Below are 15,879 nucleotides of genomic sequence, written 5' to 3' on the forward strand. Positions count from 1 at the left end.
TGCTGGAACGAGTACAGAGAAGGGCAACAAGGTTAGTGAACGGAACGAAAGGTTGCTCTTACGAAGAAAGGCTTAAGTTTTGCAAATTACAGTGTCTGGAGACTAGGCACCGGCAAGGTGATCTGATAGAGGTGTACAAAGCCTTGAATGGTTTGAGCATGCTCAATGCTGATGGGATAGTGCCTCTTGCTCAGAATAATCACCTGAGAGGGCATAAATTCAAATTGAGAAAAGACAGATGTAGGATAGACGTGAGGAAATTTGCCTTTAGCCAACGGGTGGTTGGTTGGTGGAATAGACTTCCATCCCTTGTCGTGGAAGTTGATAGCCTAAATAAATTCAAGGCTCAGCTGGACAGGTATTTCGAACGAATGCGAATGGAGAGGTGAAGTGGAAGGGGTTTTTTTTTTTTTTTTTTTTATAAAAAATATGATGCTGCATAAGCTTGCTTTCTTGCATCATATGCCTCTACTAATGCTAATAATACCACAGAAAACATTTAACCTCCATAAATTCGAACAAGATTTATATACAGAGAACATACTATAACAAATTAACTGGTGCACTATGATCTCCATTGTCAATGCACCAATAAAAACCAAAACAACAACAGCACTTTAAGCTGTCATTATCTTCTTCCTTGAAATTAAAACATTCTTTTGCTTTTAAGAACTGCTACCTCTCTCTTCATCATCCAGCTGACAATTCTGTGATCAATCCCAGCTAATGGTTCCCGTCAGCCTTATGTCATCTGGTTCAAGGGTAATGAACAAGTCAAGCATTTCCTTGCCTCTAGTACTTTCCATAACATGCTGATACAAATAAACTGCTTGACAAAATTAACAGACCAAACTGGTTTTCACATGAATATTTCATTATGAACAGTGTCACCAAAGGCAAATATCTGATATAATAGGCATCCTGGTATGCAAATTCTGAGTATCCAATAGAAATTGATCTACCACCTTAGATTATTCATGCCTATAAAAACAGGTTGCGACCACATCATTTGATTTCCATTTTTTGGCTTGCTCAGTGGGATAGCCACATCTCCAGTACTCAGGATAGCAAGTCATTGTCATTTAGATGATTCTAAATTACGGAGCTAAAAATAACACATTTGCCTTACTAGTCAAACGTGTTATTTTTAGCTCCATGATTTTGTTCTCAAATAAGCTAAGTGTTCTCCATTCCAAGTAAAGTGTTCCTACTGGAAGATAAAGGTAAAAGGAGTCCACTGGTGAGATTCTTTTGCCATTTTATTGTGAAATTTATTGGATTGAAGCAACACTTGTCTGTATCCTTTATGGTCAGACCACACGTCACCACGGGGCTGACAACAGGGCTATAGAGAGGCAGCTGACATAACATGGCTGCCACGTTTCCACCTGACACCTTGACTGGAGAGGAGGCTCTAATTGTGTAACTTTGGTCAGTAATCCTGACCCAAAAATTTCAACAATATCTCTGTTTCGTACTGCAAGGAACAATGACTTGTGTTCCCACCCCTACCACTGCCACAGACTTACCATGGACAGATCGTAACTCTGCAACTATATGAGAAGTGAAAAAACTGAGTTCACCTTCGTCATCAGCACTACTAGAAACCACCATAGAAAGTAGTCCAGTCCCTCTCGGGCTACTTTCACATCTGGGTGTTCCCCCCCCCCCACCTGCCAGTTGGAGAGAACCCAAAACTTCGCCCATTGATTGTAGGACAACAAATATACCCACGGACTTGTGGTTTGAACCCTTCCGCAGCTCTTGGGGTCCCTAACAAAGTAAGATTAGGAACCGTTAATCCAGAAACTTTACAAAATGGAAAATGTAGTTGTGGAAATGATCCCAAATGACTCACAAAGCCAATATGAGGAAGTCACAATGGAACAAACTCCATTTGAAAGAGTTGATGACTCTGAAGAACAAAGACAGGAGACCACAAAAAGGAAGAACAGAAGAACAATGGTCCCGAAATCCGACCGGGAAACAAGCAGAACTAGTGAAGCCAAGGACCCGCAAGAACAGCACAAAGGAAGACTGAAGGCAGGGGGACAAAACCCCCATTAGACATAAGCCTTGAATGGTTTACGCATGCTCAATGCGGATGGGATTCTTCCTCTTGCTAAGAATAATCACCTGAGAGGGCATAAATTTGAGGAAATTGAGGAAAGATGGTTGTAGGATAGATGTGTGGACATTTACCTTTAGCCAGCGGGTGGTTGATTGCTGGAAAAAACTTCTATCTGTTGTTGTAGAAGTTGATAGCTTAAATAGATTCAAGGCAAAACTTGACAAACATTTGGAGCGAGTGGATGGGTGAAATAAGGGTTTTTTTTTTTTTGGCTGATGCTATATAAGCTTGCTTTCTTGCATCATGTGCCTTTGTTAATGCTAATTACCCTACCCCAGGGGACAGTCCTAGAGCAGGTCTTAATCTTACGAACAGAGTTAGAGAACATTATGAAAGACAATAGCAATAGAATATCCTCCATGCTAAGAGCAGAGATTGTCTACGATGGACAAAACTGGAAAAAATACTGTTTAAAACCAATGAGGAGCAGCAGAAAGTAACTGCAGTTCTGGAGGTCCTCCGAGCAGATGGTAGAAACCAAATGCCACAGCATGCCGTATCCCACGCACAGGCACTGATGACACCGGCCACAGCTACAAATGAAGCTGACCAGACACAGCCCAAGAGGAAAATCCTCTTAAAAACTCCAAACCTCATAATTGTACGACCAAAGAACAGGGAGCAAGAAACAACAAGCGAAGTTATCAAAGCTAAAATCATGAAAGAGGACCTTAAAAGAACACGGATAAAGGCAATAAGAAAGATGAAATTGAAATTGCACTGAAATTGCCATTGAGATGGAGACTAAAGGAGAAATACAAGCGATCATAGAAGACCCAAGCTGGTGACTCTGGGACTCCAGGCGAAACCCCCTAGAAAGAGGGGCCCAATGGCAATCATATTTGGCCTATCCAAGGATATTTGCCAACAGGACTTCTATGAGAAGAACCTATAGGAGATCATGCCAGACTGGGAGTCTGAGCAACTTATAACCCCGAGATACTCTACTATGTCCAGAGATAATAACGTTCAAAACTGGGTCGTGAAATTTACACCAGATACATGACAGGCTGTGAGGGACCTGACTCAACTGTACGTGCAATGGAGCTCACATAGATTCAAGGAACATGTGGTGGTACCGAAATGTTTTAGGTGTCTGAAGTTTGGCCACACCACACACACGTGTGCAGGCAGCTCCGACCTGCGGACACTGCTTGGAAAAGGGAAACGAGTTCAGAAATTGCCCAAATAAGAGCAATAACCCTACATGTGCAAACTGCAAAAAGCAAAAAGTGGATGCCAACCACTCAGTAAGAGATTCAAAGTGCCCGTGTTATATTAAAGTGAGAGGAATACACCAAAACAGAACCAATTATGGAGATGTGCTAAAAAATATAACTGCACAGAGGGCTAAAGCAGTTGCTGACCAGCTGAGACTGGAGGCCGATGAGGAGGGGCTGATATCCTTCTAATTCAGGAGCCATAGGCTCGTGGTAAAAAGGTAGAAGATACCCTTACAAGCCTACAAGCTCATCCAAAAGGATGGTGACACCCCATGGGCAGCAATAATAGTGCAAAACCCTAACATAATGGTGACATGTGGACATGTGTTTTTGTAATGGGTGGCACCTAGAACGTCAGTTCATCTCCGCCTCGTATCTCTGTGAAGAACAGTACCACTGTAGAAGGGCCAGAAATAAGTAGTGTATGTTTGTGTGTATTCTGTGTGTGTTCTGTTGTTGTGTCTGACCGCTTGGCTACCCAGAATCATCAGTCACCCGGACAGATTCTGGGTACTCGTCCACACCACGGGAAGGTGGGCCAGTCTCAATGGAGCTCGCACTGTCTCAATTCGAGACTCTGACCCACCTGATGTTGGCAAAAGATGGGCCAGATTCCTCTGGGGGCCCACTCCAGAGGAGAGGGAAAAAAAAAAATTTCCCCGTGATGTTAAAAAAAAAAAAAAAAATATATATATATATATATATATATACACACAGGCATACCTCGGTTAACGTTACCTCTGATAACGAAGCTTCGATATAACGAAGTCCGCAATTTCAAGCCCCATTTAACATAAAAAAAATATTCCAGTTTAATCACCTGAAATCTAAACAAACTGAAGAAATTACGGAAACCTTTGGGGCTTCTCGTGGTTGGTTCGAGAAATTTAAAAAACGGGCCAGGATTCATAGTGTAAAATTAACAGGAGAAGCTGCAAATAAGTTTCCAGAAAAACTAAAGGAAATAATTGAACGTGAAAATTTTCCACCAAATTTGGTGTTCAGCGTTGACGAAAGCGGTTTGTTCTGGAAACGGCTACCAACAAAAAGCTTCATTTCTATTGAAGAAAAATCAACTGCTGGGTTCAAAGCACCCAAAGACCGTTTAACGTTACTCTTTGGATCAAATGCCTCTGGCGATTATAAATTAAAATTGTTATTAGTTTACCATTCAGAAAATCCGAGAGCGTTAAAAGGTAACATAAAAATGAATTTACCTGTAATATGGAAAGCAAATAGAAAAGCGTGGGTTACCAAGGAGTTATTTACTGATAGGTTTGTTAACCACTTTTGTCCTGAAGTAAAATGGTATTGTCAAAAAAACAACTTTGAAGAAAAAGCTCTTTTGTTGTTAGACAATGCTCCAGGACATCCTACTGATCTTAACACGTTGGACACATGCATTCTTGTCAAAGTTGTGTTTCTTCCAGCAAACACAACTTCCCTGATTCAACCATTGGATCAGGGAGTAATAGCATCATTTAAAGCTTATTATCTGCGTCGAACATTAAGCAATTTAACTGAACTAGAGGATAAAGAGGAAAAAGTAAAGTAAAGTGCAGCCATTATCAACCCACTGCAGGATGGAAGCCTCCTCAACAATTCATGTTGAGGGAAATGGACCATAATCTGCCACGCTGGTCCAGTGCGGGTTGGCAGATCGACCGTATTCAGCAGTCAGGGGCTTGAACCCGGTCTACTGCACTCCCGCTCCTGCCCACTCGGCTACGGAGGCCTTAAAGAGGAAATGACAGTTAAAACTTTTTGGAAAAACTGCACCATTAAAAACGCAATTGAAAACATTGATAGTTCTTGGAAAGAAGTCACTAAAAAATGCTTAAATGGAGTTTGGCGCAAAATATGGCCAGAAGTTGTACTAGAAGAAGAAAATAACATCCAAAAAATCAGAAATAAAGTTATCCAGATGGCTCAATCAATAGGTTTCGAAAATGTCGATGAAGAGGATGTTAGAAATTTATTGAATGCAGAAGATGATGGTTTTTCAGTGGAAGATTTAGAAAACCTTGTTAGCAACGAAGACAAAGATAACAAAGGCGAAGTTAAAGAAGTTCCTGCTGAAAAAGTGTTAACAACCAAAGATTTAAAAAGGTGCTTAAATGACATTGAAAACGTTTTAAATTTTTTTAGTGAAAATGATCCTGATTTAGGAAGAAGTTTTATTGTTAAGCAATCAGTGTTAAATGCAATAACTACGTATAGGCAATTGTTAAATGAAAGAGAAAAAAAGCATAAGCAATCAATTTTAAAATGTGATTTCACTTTGTATGTAAGTTGACTGTTTATTTAATAAAACTTTTCTTTGTTCGAAAAAAAAAGCTTTTCATTTTTTTTACGTAGGAACGTATCCCTATTCTGGCCATAGTATTTTTACCTCTGAAAACGAAGTTTCGCTTAACGAAGTAATTTCGTGGAACGCATCCTATTCGTTATTCGAGGTATGCCTGTATATATATATATATATAAAAAATAATAATAATAATAATAAATAAAATAATATTAAAAAAATAATAATAATAATAAATAAATAATAATAAATAAAATAATATAAAATAATAATAATAATAATAATAAGATAATAAAATAATAATAATAATAAATAAAATAATATAAAATAATAATAATAAAAAATGAAAATAAATAAATAAAAAAAATAAAAATTTAGGGAATGTTGCTCCCTATTGAGCAGCTCCACCAGACAAAGGAGTAGAATTATTCGTAGCCGTATAACTAATTCTTCTTCTTGTGAAAACATCAGATGCAAACTGCTGAAGAGCAACATAAGAATTCTTGTCTCCCACCAGCAAAGTTTCATGCCCATGAGAGAGTGTAGAAACTAATGAACGAAGAACATCTCTAAAGTCATTATACAGTGGACATTCAAATAAAATGTGGCTCCAATTTTCATTTTCCCCGCATTGACAAATATAATAATATAAAATAATAATAATAATAAAATAATAATAATAAAATACAATACAATACAATTTTATTTATCAAGAGAATTCGTTTACAATAAATGAACTTGTTAAGAAAAGTAAATTTCTTGACAACAAGTTGTAGTTCTTCCTTTACAAGTTTTGTACAAATTTGTTATCTTACAGAAAAGACTATGAAGTCACTACACATAGTATATTCCACACTGTAAACAGAGGTAGTTTATCTGCATATCAATTCTAATCTACTGTGTCATTGAGTATCAAGAATTTTCTTATTAGGAATTTTAATTTGGAGATGGGATAACTTCTCCTGAGCCTGAAATCAATACTAGCCAACAAGTTTATTACCTTCATTGTGTGCCTATCTCCCAATCTATTTAGTATCCTAGGGTGAGGCAAAGTAATTGCTTTTGGGTTCCTTAAATTATGTGAGACATTTCTTTGCAGATTCGACTCTTCAAAAATAGTGTTAAGATTTTTTAAGAATAGATTTAACTTTAGTTTTTGAACTGGATACAATATTTTATGTTTCAACAAAAATTGCCTTCTCTTATTCAGGTCATTCCAAGAGTTTGTCCCCATTAAAAGTTTCAGAATCCTATTCATTAAGTTGTCTATTGCCCTTATTTCTGTTTTATTTGCTCGTGCCCATATATTTACTAAATAATTGAGTTGGGAGTCCACTAATGCATAATATAAGGTTACTTTTGTTCTAAGATTTAACTTATTCTTAATGTAGTAGAAAAAGTACACATAAAATCTCATTTTTTTGTACAAGTTTGTTATATGCATTATCCAACTTAGACTGTAGTCGATCCATAACCCAAGGTAACAATGATTTGAGACTTCTTCCACAGTTAGACATTCGCAATTCTGGAAATTCTGTTCATGTAGGCAATCATGTTTGTGCAATTTTATAGAGGGTTGAATGTCCAAGGTTTGATGAGGAGGCCTTATTACCAAAAATTTAGTTTTTTCAAAGCTGAGTGTTAATTTATTATCGTGCAGCCAAGATTGTAAATGTATTGCATCCTGTTGTAAATCATTCGCCATTTTTGTTAGGTCCTTTCCTATTGTATATAAGATTATATCATCTGCATAAATTTTTATAAAGGAGTTCTTAGTTACTTCGAATATGTCATTTATATAGATGTTGAACATGATTTTATTTTAATAATAATAATAATAATAAATAAAATAATATAAAATAATAATAATAAAAAAATGAAAATAAATAAATAAAAATAATAAAAATTTAGGGAATGTTGCTCCCTATTGAGCAGCTCCACCAGACAAAGGAGTAGAATTATTCGTAGCCGTATAACTAATTCTTCTTCTTGTGAAAACATCAGATGCAAACTGCTGAAGAGCAACATAAGAATTCTTGTCTCCCACCAGCAAAGTTTCATGCCCATGAGAGAGTGTAGAAACTGATGAACGAAGAACATCTCTAAAGTCATTATACAGTGAACATTCAAATAAAATGTGACTCCAATTTTCATTTTCCCCGCATTGACAAGCTTCCGTTCTAGAAAGACCAAAACAACATAGTTTTTCATTAAGAGATCCATGTCCCGTTAAGAGGAAGGATGTATATAAGTCTAAAGAGAACCAAATAGGTTTCTGCTTTACAAAAAAGGTCACCTCAGGGAAAAAAGTCCTAGTAACAGATCCGACAGATGACGTATCCCAGCGGGTCTGCCACAGATTTATCATTTCATTCCACAAACGATTACGTTCTTCCTTAATATCTGAATTAATATTCAGAACCAAACCCATAAATTCAGTTGATAGTTGGTTTTTTAACCTATAACAAAGACCTCTGTAAGCTACGTGAAGGTCCAATGGCAATACACCTGCAAGAACCTGCAGTGCAGAAGTTGAAACAGTTCGACAAGCTCTTAACATACATAATAATATTGTGCGTCGCATAGTAGCCAACTTCAATCTAAATTTAACAGTTCTAAGCCTGTGAAACCATACACCAGCAGCATAAGTAGCCATAGGAAGGAATACGCCGTTATAATAGATTCTCGTGGTATGTCTAGAAAGTCCCCAGTCTGAACGAGAAATTTTTACAATAGCACCAGTGAATCTTCTGATCTTTGTTGTTACATTATTTAAATGAGACAAAATTAAGCTTTGAGTCGATTGTAATCCCAAGTAATTTAGTTTCAGAGACAAGTGGAATCCTGTTATTATTAATCTTCACTAAAGGGGGTCGTTGAGGGTTTAAATGTGATCCAAAGATCATCATTTTAGTCTTAGACGAACTTATTGTCAATTTATTATCCACTGTCCATTGGAATAAATTTTGTAAGACATCATTGGCATTACTTTCGATAGCAGATCTAGATGAACCATGAATTAAGATAGTAAGATCGTCGGCATAAGCGATGATTTTGGTACTACTGAAACTACGGGAAATCCAATCCTGTAATACCATATTCCATATAAGAGGCCCTAGGATAGACCCCTGGGGACACCCTCGTGAAACTTCTCTAGACACCTCTAGACATAATGGTGACAAAGGTCGGACAGCTATGTTCATCGTGGGTGGTCTGTGCCCATGTGGTCTCACCAATTGGGGACTTCTTTGTGGTCTCCTTGTACTGCCGACTGGGACAGGATATCACTCCAGTTACCAACTACCTGCAGCACCTCTTAGACATATTACCACACCAAAATATAATTATTGGATTGGATGTCAACTGCCGATCGCCTACATGGCACAGCACCACAGAGGATAGAAGGGACTCACAATGGGGATCTCTTGGAAGACTTCCTCTCTGGATCACGGCTGACCGTTCTAAACAAACCGAACCAACTCCCGACTTATTGCAACCTACAGTGGGAGGCGAGATGATTGATATCTCCCTCACCACAACCAATTTTGCCTCTTGTCGCAGACTGGAGAACTCCTGGGCCACCGGGTAATCACCTTCCGGATCAAAAGAAACCTTGCCAGAATTTCAGCAACTAGACAGCAGCTCAATAGGTTCACCATCAACAAAGTGGATTGGAACCTCTTTGAAGAAACGCTCACTGAAGCAATCCAAGCGGAGACTGAGTCGGACGCCCGGCAACAAAAGACTACGGATCTCATAACAAATGTCACCCAAATGGCAATAAAAAGAAAAAACCCTATGCCTGGAGTGGTCCCATGGTGGTCCCAGGAGCTACAAGAACTGAGGAAGGAGGTAACAAGAAGGGACTTCCAGCAAGCCCGCAGAAATTGGACGGTGCATAAGGTAGAGGCACTACAGGACGGCAAGAAATCAGTATACAGACAAGATTCAGAGAAGTAAAAGAAATGCATGGGAACAACTAGTGAAAACAACAGGAAATAATGAGCCCTGAGGAGTGGTGTACAAGGTCACAACAAACAAACTCCTCGGACGTGAAGTACTAACAACAAGAACCCCCCAAGGCCAGCTAACCACTACATGGGAACATGAATAAACAACATTCTGGATATTATCTGCAGGGAGCAAGTGGTGCCGAGAAAAAAACAACAGTGAGAACTCTGCCCTCAGAATGATAACTATGATCCAGAAGCACAGGACCCCCCCCCCCTTCACCTTGGAAGAGCTGCAGCAGGCAGCAGAAAGGATTAGAAACAGAAAGTGCCCTGGCACAGAACAAATGGAACCTGAGATCACCAAGCGAGTGGTTGAATTGGCACCCAACCTACTCCTGCAACTATATAACTGCTGCCTGAAAACGGGATACTTCCGAAAACAGTGGAGAACTGTTTTCGGAAGTATCCCGTTTTCAGGCAGCTAATCTAAAATTAATCCTCAAAAACCCAGCAAGAACCCCAAGCAACCAGAATCAAACAGACCAACAGAGCTCCTAACCACCATGGCAAGTACACTATGAAAGATTTCTACACAAGCAACTACAGCAACACTATACAGCAGTGAACTTAAATGCACCAAACCAATATAGTTTCAAGCCAGAATCCTCCACAGCAGATATCTGTTGGTATCTGTTGTGGAGAGATACCATGAGGAATCTCCTCGTTGCAGTGGAAAAATGCTAAGGCAAATACTTCGTGGACATTTCAGTGGAATTTGCCAGGGCATTCAACTCCCTCTGGTGGCCGAGCATCCTGGGCAGACTCCAACAGGCAAACTCTAACAAACCTCTTCCATGCCATCAGTTCCTACCTCTCACAGCGAAAGATAAAAGTCATAACCCCATACCAAATATTAGTCAGAAAAGTACACAGAGGATGCCCACAAGGGACAGTTTTGGGCCCACTGTTGTGAAATTTCATCTTCAATGAGCTCCTGCGTCTGGGAGACGTCAGTCACAATCATTTGCCAACGATCTCATTTTGACAGTGGTGGCTGACTCCACAGCCCGGTTGAAAATAGCAGCAAACAGAGGCCTCCCCACTCTACAGAAATGGGCTGAAGCGAACTACCTGGTAATATCGCCCACCAAAACAACATTTATACTCCTCAGGAGAACTCTTGATCCACGAAGACCCCTACAGATAAAAATAAACGGAGCCACAATCAGGTTCGCTACCCAAATGCAATACCTTGGCATAATCCTTGACATAAAGCTCCCATTCAAGCAGCACCTGATACAACTCAGAAAGAAAATTAGAAACTATGCTGCCATGGTAGCTTGAGTCATGAGATGAGACTGGGGACTAAACAAAAGGGCATTGGCTGTTTATTAAGCCGCTTTTATCCCTATAATCACATACGCTGCTGCCACATTCTACCACAAATGGAACCACAAAATGACAACTGTAACCAACAAAAGGATCCTTAATTCAATACAATGGTCAATATTGTTGAAAATAATGCATGCTTGTAATACAGTCAGCACAGAGGCACTCCAGGTTCTGGTGGGAGTCTTGCCGCTGGTCCTGGATCTCATCAGATGTGGCTTGACATACTACATAGCAAAAGGAATTACCATTACCTTCTTGGGGCATACAATAGAACTGGCAAATGGAGAGAAACAAGAGAAAGCACGATTGCAGGCACACCTGAAACAAATGTGGCAGACCAGATGGTCCACATCGCACAAGGGAGAGGTAACAAGGAAATTCATCCCCCTTGTAGAAAAATCCTACCCAAAATCGCCTACATGGCTCCACCTGGGCCTCTACTCAACCTTCATGCTGACTGGCCATGGGCCCTTTAATGATAAATTTACCTCTTCGCAAGAACTCAAAATGCGATCAGAAATTGACGAGATGATCCACTGAAGAGAATGACATAAGCAAAACCACACAAGGACAAGACATCCCAAGAGACAGAGTATGACCGTCAACTACAATGATCAATTCTCCTGGGCACTCAATGAACGAGATGGTACCCTGCTCCTATGTGCGACCCAAGCACACGGAACATGGACGACCAGTCAACTCTGCAACCCAGAACAGGAACACACCCTTTATGTGACCTAGGACTGAAAATATTCCACAGTTGATTATTAGGACACTGTACCAGATATGGTCATTACTGAACTGATAAAAGGTACCATCCTCTGAGCAGATGCCTGAGCCCCAAGAACTAATGTGACAACTTGCAAAGCAACTGATAGGACACTTGACTGAAGACAAATTGAGATAGACTGACCAGCCAAACAACGATGGTAGATGCAGCAGCTAGCTGACAGTGATTCACCACTAGCTGAGACAAATAAGGAACCAATCTCCCCAAAGGAAACACCCGAAGCAGGAATAAGAAAATACAAGGACGGGGTTAGCCCCATAAATGATCCAACTAAAAATGATGAAACAAAATGCAACTTAGCTGCCATATGGCAATCCGAAGAGGACACCCCAACCCCCTTCATCTTTGAATTACATTTCCCTGAGGGGGAACAGTTTTTTCTGGCTCCTCCCCACTCCCATTTTTACACTTTTCCCATCTGGTGGGGCATGGGCGTGCCACACTGAAACCTGGGACTGCCTTCTCTATTGGCCCCATACTTCTGCCTTTCTCCCCCAGTCTTCAGTCCCCCCTCTCCATATATACGCTAGCGAAAGCCACACACATCTAAATTTAAACATGTCCAAATCACCTTTCACCCATATTTCGGCAACATCACCCTCACACACAACACAATCAATTATTTTAGTGGCTAGGACTTAAAAAAAAAAAAAAAAAAGTTTTTTTTTTTTTTTTTCAGGTCCTAACCACTGAAATCTCAGGAAACTAGGTGGCAGGACCAGCCAGAGTAAATCTAAGTCTACTGGGTTTTCCTGGTCTGCCTCCACGTGGCGAAAGTGAGGCAACATTGGGCCTCAGCAGGTGTCCAGAGGCTAAACAACCAGATGTACTCGCCACCACACAAATACAAAGCCCACATACTTTTAAATCTCTGGCATTCCCAGTGAACTGATACACCCACAATGAAAGCAATGCAGAGATGGAGGAACCCGTGGTGCCGCTAGACATCAATACACTTTACACTTATGGAAGCAGTTTCAGGAGACAGGAACCATTACAAGAAGAGCTGGCCAAGGGCTATGTCAACCAGAACAGATTGCTATCTGGCTCTAAAATCAAGGACGAATCCTACAATGTCATGTCAACAACTGCCTCTTTAGGTTTCTGCAGACACACGCGAAAACATTTCCAACTGGACTGCGTTAAGAAGGCACAGTAAAAGTGGACTCTACACAAGGAAGCCAGTGGTTTGTGTCCCATTAACCCCAAACCACCACAGAGCTCATCGAAACTGGTGCCATGAACATGCGACTTGGAGCCCTGACAAATGGGATACGGTTCTGTTCTCTGATGAGTCCTGTTTCAGCCTACAAACAGATTCTAGATGTTATTTCATCTCAAGGCAAGGAATGTAGTACCATCCCTCCAACATCAGAGAAAGGGACACTTATGGTGGAGGTGGTGTAATAACGTTGGGTGGAATAATGATCAACGGCTGCACCCATATTCATGTTTCATAGGGGTACCATAATTGCACTGAGGTAGCGAGAACAATCCTCAAACCCAATGTGTGACTTTTTAAGGGTGCCACTGGCCCAGATTTTCTGTTCATGCATGACGACACCACTGCTGGGGGAATCTCTTAAAACGACTGACATGACGAGAACCAGACTTTAATCCATTTGAACATGAGTGACGCCCTTGGGCATCACACTGCATGTTGTGTTGTATGAAAGGAGAGAAGGTTAGCACTCCCCTTGATAAGGACGGACTGGCCTCTGGGCCTAATACATATAAGGTTAAGGTACCGCCGCTTACTTCGCGGCGCTTAACCAATTTTTTAACCCCAGGGGCTCACATCTGGTGAGTATGGGCATGGCACACCCAGGGTCCTGAGCTAGGTATCATCATTCTTCTCTTTCTTGGTGATTCCTTTCTACTTCTCTCTCTCTCTCTCTCTCTCTCTCTGGGTAACTCGGAATTTTTTTTTTTTTTTTTTTTTTTGCTGGTGCAGCATAAGCCTTAGGCTTCCTTGCACCATATGGCTAATAATAATAATAATGCCAACAGTTAACTCACCAAGTGACTGAGGGATTAGCTCTCATTACCTTATAAACCTCAATAAAATCATTTGAGGTGCTGGTTGCCAACTCTGTAGCCAATATAATCAGTCTTTCCTTGTATGGTGGTCCTTTTGCTGATCTCACTATTTGAGTTGCTCATCATGGGATCCATTCAAGAAGCTCAATAGCTTCTTTCACATGGGGTCTCCATACTGAAAGCAGTATTCCAAATTTGGTCATACAATTGCCTCATGCAGTGAGATTACGACATTTCTATCTCTGCAGGATAGTGTGTCCGATAAATCACTGATAGGACACCATGGGCTTTCCTGGCTGCTTGTTTACACTGTTCAGAAAACTTCACATCTGCCCTTTTCATAACTCCCAGATCCCTTTCTTTCTCTACTGTTTTAAATTCAACTCCACCAAGTATATAATTTATTTTGACTGGAACTTGTGGGTTGGTCACTCACACACTAGTCAGACTTTTGTGGATTTATTGGATGATTGTTTTCTGCAGCAGCATGTTCGAGAGGCAACCAGAGAAAGTAATACTCTTGATCTTATTAGCAGTGATCATTCGTGTATTAAGAATTTGCAGATAAAGGAACCACTAGGTGGCAGTGGAACCACTAGGAACCACTAGGGGCTTAGAGGGGAACAGGTATCCTGTGTGTTATCAGACACTCAGCCTAAAACACTGATGGATCCAATATCTCTCTATTACAGAAGATTTAGGAGAAGTCCGGTTGGCCTGCCTCCCTAAAATCCACTCATGCACACCTTCTCGATGGTAAGCCCTGTTACGTCACTGAGGTGGCAACGAACGTGTAGAGTGGTTCTCTTCAAGATGCCTGGTCAGCATGAAGAGGAAAAGACCAACCCCTCCAGCAATATGAAAGCACGACGAAACAAATGGCCCTCAGTCCCCAGCAGCTTTCACTCTCCCTCTTACGGCAGCGAGAGGATTAGAGGGGAAGCAGAGGGTGCTAAGAATCTCTGGGTACGACCAGGCTGCCATGCACGGAAACTGAACTTGGCCTGTTATAACGTAAGAACACTCATCGGTGAAGACAGGATATTAGAGCTGGAAAAGGAATTAGAAAATGTGAATTGGAATATCATCGGTTTGGCTGAAACAAGAAGAAGAAATGAATCACTTATAAGTTTATCAAGTGGAAATCTGCTGTACACCAATGGAAACAGTGAAAGGAGTGAAGGTGGAATTGGGTTTCTGGTCCATAAAGATTTTAAAAACAACATTTTGGAATTCAAAAGTACATCACCAAGAGTGTCAAGACTAATACTCAAGATTTCTAAGAGATACAAGCTAAATATTATAATGATTTATGCACCAACATCGAGCCATGATGATGAAGAGGTTGAAGAAATGTACACTGAAATTGAGAGTCTTCTAGATGAGCAGAAAACCCACTACACTATTATTATGGGAGACTTCAATGCTAAGGTTGGAAAAAGACAAAACAGCACAGAAAGGGGAACTATAGGAAATTTTGGAATTGGTGAAAGAAATGAAAGAGGTGAAAGACTTGTGGAATTTGCAGAATCTCAAGGACTGTCAGTAATGAACACTTTTTTCAAGAAAAGGGTGAACAGAAAGTGGACATGGAAGAGTCCAAATGGATTAACTACTAATGAAATCGACTTCATCCTCACTAATAGAAGATATATTGTGAATGATGTCACCGTCCTGAATAAGGTAAATGTTGGAAGTGATCACAGAATGGTAAGATGTACACTTGATATAGATGTAGGAAAGGAAAGGAAAAAACTGACTCGAGTAAATAATACAAAGGTCTTTGAGATAACAGAAGAGGAGAAAAAGCAGTATGTACTGGAACTTAAGAACAAGTTTGAGCTTCTGCAGACTGCTGAGGACGAAGATATCGACGAGGAATATTACAACTTTTTGAAAGTGATAAAGCCCAAGAAACCTATAGGGAAAAAGAAATCCAAAGAAGAAAAAATTAGTCAAGAAACACTTGTCATGATGAACCGAAGACGACAAATGAAAAGCAAGAAAAACACTGACAGGGAGAAAATTGAGTATACTGAGTTATG

General features: G+C 40.2%; 1 protein-coding gene and 1 non-coding gene across 2 annotated transcripts in view; one reads left to right on the forward strand and one right to left on the reverse strand.

The window, feature by feature from the left end:
* l(1)G0196 (inositol hexakisphosphate and diphosphoinositol-pentakisphosphate kinase) overlaps window positions 1–15,879 on the reverse strand; it is an 832,616-nt gene that overhangs the window by 651,571 nt on the left and 165,166 nt on the right. The gene's annotated exons all lie outside the window — the stretch shown is intronic.
* LOC150080517 (U6atac minor spliceosomal RNA) lies at window positions 13,457–13,578 on the forward strand. The gene has a single exon (XR_016547469.1). It is a non-coding gene; the product is annotated as a U6atac minor spliceosomal RNA (small nuclear RNA).

Source organism: Mastigoproctus giganteus, chromosome 9, assembly GCF_048544385.1.
Source record: "Mastigoproctus giganteus isolate SK-2022 chromosome 9, ASM4854438v1, whole genome shotgun sequence".
Classification (NCBI taxonomy): Eukaryota; Metazoa; Arthropoda; class Arachnida; order Uropygi; family Thelyphonidae; genus Mastigoproctus; species Mastigoproctus giganteus.